The sequence below is a fragment of the Nannospalax galili genome, unplaced genomic scaffold (genome assembly GCF_000622305.1).
Source record: "Nannospalax galili isolate Female #2095 unplaced genomic scaffold, S.galili_v1.0 scaffold441, whole genome shotgun sequence".
Lineage (NCBI taxonomy): Eukaryota > Metazoa > Chordata > Mammalia > Rodentia > Spalacidae > Nannospalax > Nannospalax galili.
Window position 1 is genome coordinate 1,366,322 of NW_008348089.1, and position 8,235 is coordinate 1,374,556.

General features: G+C 39.4%; 1 pseudogene; it reads right to left on the reverse strand.

The window, feature by feature from the left end:
* Positions 1-5,711: 5,711 nt before the first annotated feature.
* Positions 5,712-8,020, reverse strand: LOC103743397 (annotated as a pseudogene).
* Positions 8,021-8,235: the final 215 nt, after the last annotated feature.

Below are 8,235 nucleotides of genomic sequence, written 5' to 3' on the forward strand. Positions count from 1 at the left end.
ATAAGAAACATGGATAGAAAAAATAAAAAAATAAGGATTAGAAAAACAAGCCTTTAAAGTTATATGGAGTTATTATAGCTTCACTGACCTAGTCATTGGCCTTGGCCACCAAAACCTCAGAAGTAAAATAAAATTGAGAAAACAAAACCATAAAATTACCAACCATGAAATTCATAAGTAGCTGATGTTGCCAAACCACTAAGGGAAAAGGACAAATAGTCTAAGCACCTGATTAATTAGATAAGAACACCGTACGCTATACTGTATTGCTTTGATTTTAAATTGTATTTCTAAGAAAATGATTAACCATGAAATCAACCTGATGCTTGCACAGTCTCCTTCTGTAACTTGTATAAAATCTGATGCTCCACTTTAGAAAATTACATTCAGATCATCAACCATCTCTTGTGTTGTGTCTGTTTGTCACTCACTGAATCCTTGCCCACTCTCCGATTCCCTGTTCCCATCAGACTGAGTGCTCTGGTCTGGGCTGGTCCATTGTAAAATGTCTTATAGAATTCTGCTGTAAATCCATCTGGTCCTGGGCCATTTTTAGTTGGGAGGTTTTGTATTACTGTTTCAATTTCTTTTTGTGTTATGGGTCTATTTTAGCTGTCAAAATATATTATCTTTTAACAACAGTGTATTGTTGAGTGAAAACTGTATCATCCCAATGGAAAATTAGTCCATCTAAATATTGATAATGTATGTTTATATTTCATATGGAACAAAACCCCAAAACCATGCAAAATAGTTCTCTATATAGGTCCATTCTAAAATTGATATTTAATATTTACACTTCAAGTTTGTCTGGAAAAAGTCAGTTTAGAAATGTTCTGCACATTTAACAAGAGCATACTTTTAAAATTTAATCATTCTTCAAATAAGCTGACCTAGTTGTTTTTAACTGTAAGTTTGACACAACCTAAAGTGATCTTAGAAAGGCATCTCAATTGAGCCATTCCCAGATCAGATTGTCCAGTGGGCAGGTCTTCGGGGGATTGTCTTGATTATTAATTGATGTAGGAGGGCCCAGTCCACTGTGGGTGGCACCATTCCTTGGACAAGTGGTCCTGGGTTGTGTAAGAAAGCTCAGTAAGACCAGCAAGCAATGTTTTTCCATGGTTTCCACTGTACTTCTTTAGTGAATTTCCTGGTCAAGGGTGATGCTGTGAGAAAAAGCAAACAGGCTTGACTTCAGGTTCCTGCCTTGAATTCTCAGCTTGACTTCACTCAGTGATGGACTGTGAGCTGGAAGTATAAGCTAAATAAACTCTTTGCTCCCCAAGTTGCTTTTGGTAGGAGCATTTTTTGTTATAGCAACAGAAATGAAACTAGAATGTTAGCTGTTTCTCTTTTCTTGTAAGACCTACATATTACTTATTACGTGCGTGTGTGTGTGTGTGTGTGCCATGTTGTGTTCAGAGGAAAATTTATAGAAGTTGGTTCTCTTGTTCCACCATGTGGGTCCCTGGGAGTAACTTTAGGGGCAAGATAGCATTTTTTAGTATTATGACACAATAAGCTTATCCATATCCTGGATGCTTCTATTTATTGCAATTGTATCTCTTATAATATCCATTACAAAATTCAACATTAAGTTATTTGACAAGCATATGGAGCCATCGTTTTACAGGTATCACAGTCTTAATTAAATTTCATATGAATTATCAATGCATATATTAGTATTCCGGGTAAAGATACCCATAGCAATAATTTAATAAAAGGATTTTATAATTAATTCTTTGAGCACATCATAAATTTTGATCATATTCCACCTTCCACCAACTGCTCCCAGATACACCCCACTTCTCAATCCACCCAATTTTCCCTTCCTTTTTCCCCATTGAGTCTAATTTGTGTTACCTAAATACTCTTGGATGTGAAACCTGCCCTGGAGTGTAGTTGACTAACCAGGGGCTTGGTTGACTAATCAAGACGGACTCTTCCTCTGGTAGCAGCTGTCAAATGCCAATAACGGCTCAGATAGGGGTGGGACTTTCTGCCCACCCTCCCTCCTCCATGCTGGAATTTAGTCTGTCTTGAACTTGCAAGGTCTTGTACATGCTGACACAGTTTCTGTAAGTTCATATGTGCAACTGCCCTGCTGTCTGGAAAACAGTGTTTCCTTACACTTATCCACCACTCTGGCCCTTACAATCCTTCCACCTCCTCTTCTGAGAAGATTTCTGAGCTTTTGGGGGAAGCATGTAATTTACATGGCCCATTTAGGGCTGAGCAGCTCACAGTCTCTTATTCTTATTTTATTGAGAATATTTGTATCTACGTTCATCAGATAGATAGTGGAGTCTTTGTAGTTGGGAGATTTTAAATTACTACTTCTATGTCATCAGATGTTATGGGTCTGTTTAAGTGGATCATATATATCTAGAAATTCGTCATTTCTTTTACGTTTTCCAGTTTACTGGAATATAGATTTTTTAAAGTATGTCCTTAGGATTTTCTGAATTTCCTCAGTATCTAATGTAATATTACCCTTTTCAACTCTGTTTTTATTAATTTGGGTCCTCTCTTTTTTGTGTTGTAAACACAATTCAAGCTTCCCCATTGTGATGACTGTAGACTCTTGTAGAATCTAGAATCACCTAGCAGATAAACGTTATCTATGAAGGACTTTCAATAAACTGAGGTGGGAAGTATGGCACAATTTGAATGGGTGAGGTCTCAGACTGAATAAAAAGGAGAAATTCAGCTAATCATCAGCATTCATTTCTCTCTGCTCTTTGACAGCAGACACAAGGTGTCCAGATGCTTCACACTCCTGCTGCTTTGCCTTCTTAGCCATGAGCCAAACTAAACTCTTCTTAAAGCTGCTGTTTTCAGACATTTTGTCACAGTAACAACAACAACAACAACAACAACAACAACAAAGAACTAATACATCTGCCCAAATAGTATATCTCTCAGAAGAGACCACAATGATAGCCGGTTACAAAGGGCAGTGTCCAAAATGGCTCAAGAGCACCCTAATGACTCAGAAAAGCCCCAATTTAAAATTTTCAGAAATTTAAATTAGGTCAAAGAGAACCCAAAGCAGTTAAAAAAGATCCTCCAAAATGATAAGGAAAACAAAGGGGAAATCCAGAGGTGCATCAATTAGGGAGAACCTACCAAGGTCCAACTCTAGGGCCAAACATTCATTTCTCTGCTACACTCAGTAGAGGTAGAAAGCAGCCAGTGACTGCTGCAGTGGAAAGACAGTCCCTGGAACAAAGTGATTCCAGCAGCTGCATGGCCATGATCATTCTGTCCTCTTAACCAGCGCCATGGACCTGATCGTCCTGTCCTCCCAACCTAGAGGCAACTTGCTGTGAGTGGCTCAGTTCCCAAAATATGTCTTTTCTCCTGACTCAAGTGGCAAAATTGTTACTGGAGTTTTAGGGTTAAAGTAAAATGGGGGTGGGGCAGGAATGAAAGGGCGAAGGGCATAACATCAAGAGAGGCTTTCTCACCTCGGGTGGTCACAGCTCAGATGGCTCCCAGAAAATCATGGTCACCAAAACCTCCCCAGGCCAGTGGCTTTTGGGTCTTTTCTCTCAAAACTTAAGAGAATGAATTTCATGGACAACAGGAAGGTAAACTCAGGAGATTTCTTGTAAGATTATATATATAGATGGACGCTTCAGAGAAGGAAAGAAGGCAGAGTTGTGGTGTAGCAAGAGCAGGTTCCGCACATGGGGCACCACTGAGCTGTTAGTTGGGGGTGTTTTCATAGGGCTTTTGGCAGAAACTGGGGTGAGGAGTGAGGGGGTGAGCAGGCCAGTCCAGCCATCCCACCTACAAGGTGCCCTTGTGCCCCTCAGCTTCAGTCACATCCTCAGGTATAGTTTCCAGGCAGTGGTGCTCATCTAGGTGGTGTAAAAAGAGAAGAAAGATAAGAAGGGATTGGCCCTCTGCTACGGTGTGATAAAGTTCTCACTCAAAGTTAATTCATTCTTAAGAGACAATATCTACTTAATTTATTCATTACTTGTGTTTGTGTACGCGTGTGGATGTGTGACAGTCAGAGGACAACTTGTGGAGTTAGTACTTTCTTTCCACCATGTGGATCCTGGGGATTGAACTCTGGTTATCAGGTTTAGTAGCAATCACCGTTACCCTCTGAGCCATCTTGCAGGCCCCAACTTCTAGTAAAGTTTTCAAATGGTTAACTTTCAAAGAGAAGAACTTAATGTTTTCTGTTTTCTGTTAACTTTAAAGCTTTTTATCAGAATCAGGGCCAATTCAAACTTCCTTTTAGGCTGAATTTTTTTAATGACTGCTTTATACCTATAGTTGAACAGGATTATCACATATGTGAGGTACTCTTATGCACCAGGTAATAAGTTTATTTATGATAATTTATGCTGTTTTCAAAGGTATTCCAAATGATGTTTCAAAATGTAAATTCATCTACTGAATTTTCTAAGGCCTAAATTTAAGGCAACAATATGAAATCAGAACCTAGGTCTCTGTTTGTAAATAACAAGATTTTCTTTATAATATTGTTCTGTTTGGGGTGATGTTTGAACAAAAACTTCAAAAAAAAAAAAAACCACAAAGATATTCAGAGTCATTAAGATGATTTCTGTTTTCTCCTAATTGTGTCAGGCTTTTGACTACATATGAATGAGTCTTAACAGTCAAAATTCATTTAAGGATCTGTTTATTTTAAAATATTTTTAAAGTCTACTTTATAAGCTATTATTTAGTATATTTTAATGGATCAACACCATGTACATGTGTTATTAAAAATGTCTCTTACACAAATGTTTGCAGACTTAAAGACATGTAAGTTTAATATATACAAAGTGACTGATAAGTGCTCTGTTTTATAAAATATATTGCACCTGCGATTTCAACATATAAAATGGCAGTGTTTTGCTTTCCTGCTATTACAAATTGCCATTTGAGCAGCTCTACTATAAAACCCCCATTTTCCTTGACTAAATAAAAAATTGTGTTATTGTATGTATGAGAGGCACTTGTATATCAGAAAATAAATGTACACACCTAATCTTTCAATCCTATTAAGCCAAAGTTCTGAATTTTGCTTCAGAAATGAAAGCCACACATACACGTTGGTTTTCTGTATAGTTGTAATTTCGTATAATCCCTTCCGTGCTTTGTTTTTTCTCTCATTTTATTACAATGAAATTTAACAGTACAGAAAAGTCACATGACCTTGGTGGATCAGATTTTTTAACCCTGCAAACAGGAGGAACTCTAAATACATTAAATATTATTACACATTCAGACTTCCAACGTGCAGGAAATTGGAAACAGTTACAGCCCTCACCAAACTATGTAGGTGACATGAAGTCCAGGGAGCATGTTATTCTGTGAAGGCATAACTTTACAGATAGCAACGTAAGCCTACAGAACTTGCCTTTATTAATGTGGTATGTTCATGTAATTCCAGCGCCTTCACAATTTAATGAACCAAATTTGCTTACTTCACTTCTAAAACCCTACATGAAACATGAAGACGAAGCCATACACTATAAATCGAAGCTTCAGGAAAAGCTCCTGTTTTATTATTCCAAATAACTTTTCCCATGTCAAATAAATGTCCAATAGTTCCTAGTATGTGGAAAGATAATGTTTGTTAAAGTCACAATGAAGCCTTATTGACAGAAGCTTGGCTATGTAAAGGGCACAAGTTAAGAAAAGGTTTAATCTCCAAACCTATTAGACTGGACAAAGTAACATCAGTAACAGCCACCTTGCAACATTACAGGAGATCTCATCCCCATTGGAGGTTGAGGAGGCCCACCTTGGTAAGGGGGTACCATTGGTGGTCCCTGTCCATACGGTGGCATAGCACCAGGAAGGTAACCTGGCATGTCTTGATGATGACCACCATATTGACCATGAGGTGGCATTGGTGGTCTCATTCCTTGCTGCTGTGGGATGTCTGGCTGTGGTGGCATCATACCCCAAATTGGTCCAACAGGTGGATTGCCAATAGGGGTCTGTCCTGGTCTAGGAAGATTATGCTGATATTTAGGCAACTGTGCCCTTCTCTCTTCCAGTGATATATCCTCATCTGGATGGATCAACTTACTGGTATTCGTAAGTGTAGCAGGCTTACTTGTTATTGAAGCTGCTGGTTTTGCTGCAGTACTGTTTGTTGTGCTAGTGGTTGAAGCTGTAGACTGTGTGTAAGCAAGGAATGTAGGCTTTGGGGGCTCTGTAGTTGTTGCAGGAATACTATTTAAGGGCTTGAAATTTGTACCAACAGGTCCTTGGACAGCTGCCTGTGCCTGTCCAGCACTGGAGAAAAGAGGCTTAGTAACTGGAGGCTATGGAGCAGGTACTGCTGCTGGTGGTGCAGGCGGTCTACTAAGAATACCTGGTGCTGAGACAGCCTGTTCTTGAGTCATCAGAGGAATTCCTGGACGTGGAACAGGGGGAGGCATACGTGGTGGCATACCAGGCATCAGAGGTGTGATTCCAGGTCCAGGTGGCATCTTCTACCAATTGGCATCACTCCAGGTGATATGCCAGGCATAACCGGTGGCATTCCTGGCATCAGAGGAGGAATGCCTAGCATCAATGACAGTATACCTGGAGGCATTCCTGGTGCCCCTGGAACTGGTGGCCTGGCTGTGCCATTGGTGGGATATAACCTTGCTGAGGCTGAACAGGCTGTGGCTGAAAGGAAGTCAGGGCTGCAGATTCATCATCATCATACTCAGAATCATCTTGTGGCTTCTTTTTTTTTGACTCTCTTGTGTTTTCTGTTCAAGAAGTCACCGTATTTCATCTGTGTCTTTTTCCAGAATACCTTCCATACCATATATTTCCAATTCTATGTCTGTTCTTCCAGGTATTGCATTTGGTACAGCATCTATTGTCTCTATGCACCTGCATGCAATGAATAGCTAAACCAGGTCCTATATACAATTTCTTATGACATATATAACATTTGAGATGCTTTGCCTTTTGATGCTGGATAAGGATCTTCTCATCATCAAAATCTCTATTACAATTCCAGCACCACAGCTTCAGCTGCTGCTTCTTCTTGCAGCCCAGCACGGCACTCTACTGACAGGGTAGAAAGGAGGGAGAAAGAAGCCAGATAAAACAGATGAAGATCGCCCACTTTTCCAACCCAGTGGCTATCACTGCGTCCCTCAGGAAGCAGACCACTTTGCATGCTTTATGTGTTTATGTTCCTTGATTTTAAGCCTTCTAGAATGCAAAATTTAGGAGAACATTTTACTACGTTTCTGCCCCCTAATCTAGAATTACTAGTGGTGCTAACCTTTCCAGGAGTATATTTATGTGTTTCTAATTTTATCATGGCTATTTTCTATAGTAAGGATTATTAGCTATGCCCAAGCTGCGCACTTCAATTAGTGCCTAAGAAGCAAACATATTGCAAATTTGTCACCCAAGGAGTAGCTCTATAAACTAGTGTTTTCTACTTTATTTTGAAACATCTTAATTTACATTAAAATAAAAATTAGCTGAGTATTTACGCAAAATAGTGATCTATTAGTGACAAATTATGTCATGCTTTAAGCTGAAACAAAAATTTAAAGGTATTTCTGAGAAAAAATTTGAACAGCTTGATAGTTCTGCTGTGATGTTGTCAAACAAAATTATTATCCTAAAAGCCTTTATGCAGTGGAGGTAATTAAGCTGTTTGTAAGTTGCTAAACTTTCTTTGATTTGCTTTGAAATTTTTTTACAAAGTTTTTAGCTCTTATCTGTTGAGATTCAGCTGCAAAGGGGCATTTTGATTGGGTGGGCGATAAGCTAGGCAACACAGCACAAGAAAAGCCCACCAGCAGGAGGAAAATCTCATCAAAAGTTTCAAGGAGGAGGAGGAATCAGGAAGTGAAGAGAGCAGGGCCAGGGTCATCCATTATCAGAGCAAAGGCTGCCAAGAGGCTGTTACTGTGGTAAATCCTGGCCTTTGAAAATTCCAAGCTTCTGAGCTAGATTTACAGGAACGAACCTTATTAAACAGTAGCTGTGCTGCCAGCACCTGGTCCGATACTGAAGGCATGTGGGCATGTGGTGGTGGAGGTCCTGACTTTAAACTTACACATTTTGAACTAAATTCAGCCAATTTATTATTTGAAAGGTCCTGTCTCTGCATTCGCTATCTTTGTAGAATTTATCAGAAGCTTGCTGCTGGCTTGAAAATGTTTCCTTCTTCGAGGTAAGTATATGGCTTCTGCCAGTATAGAAACCACTGAAAAGCAAGCTACACTGGGGTCC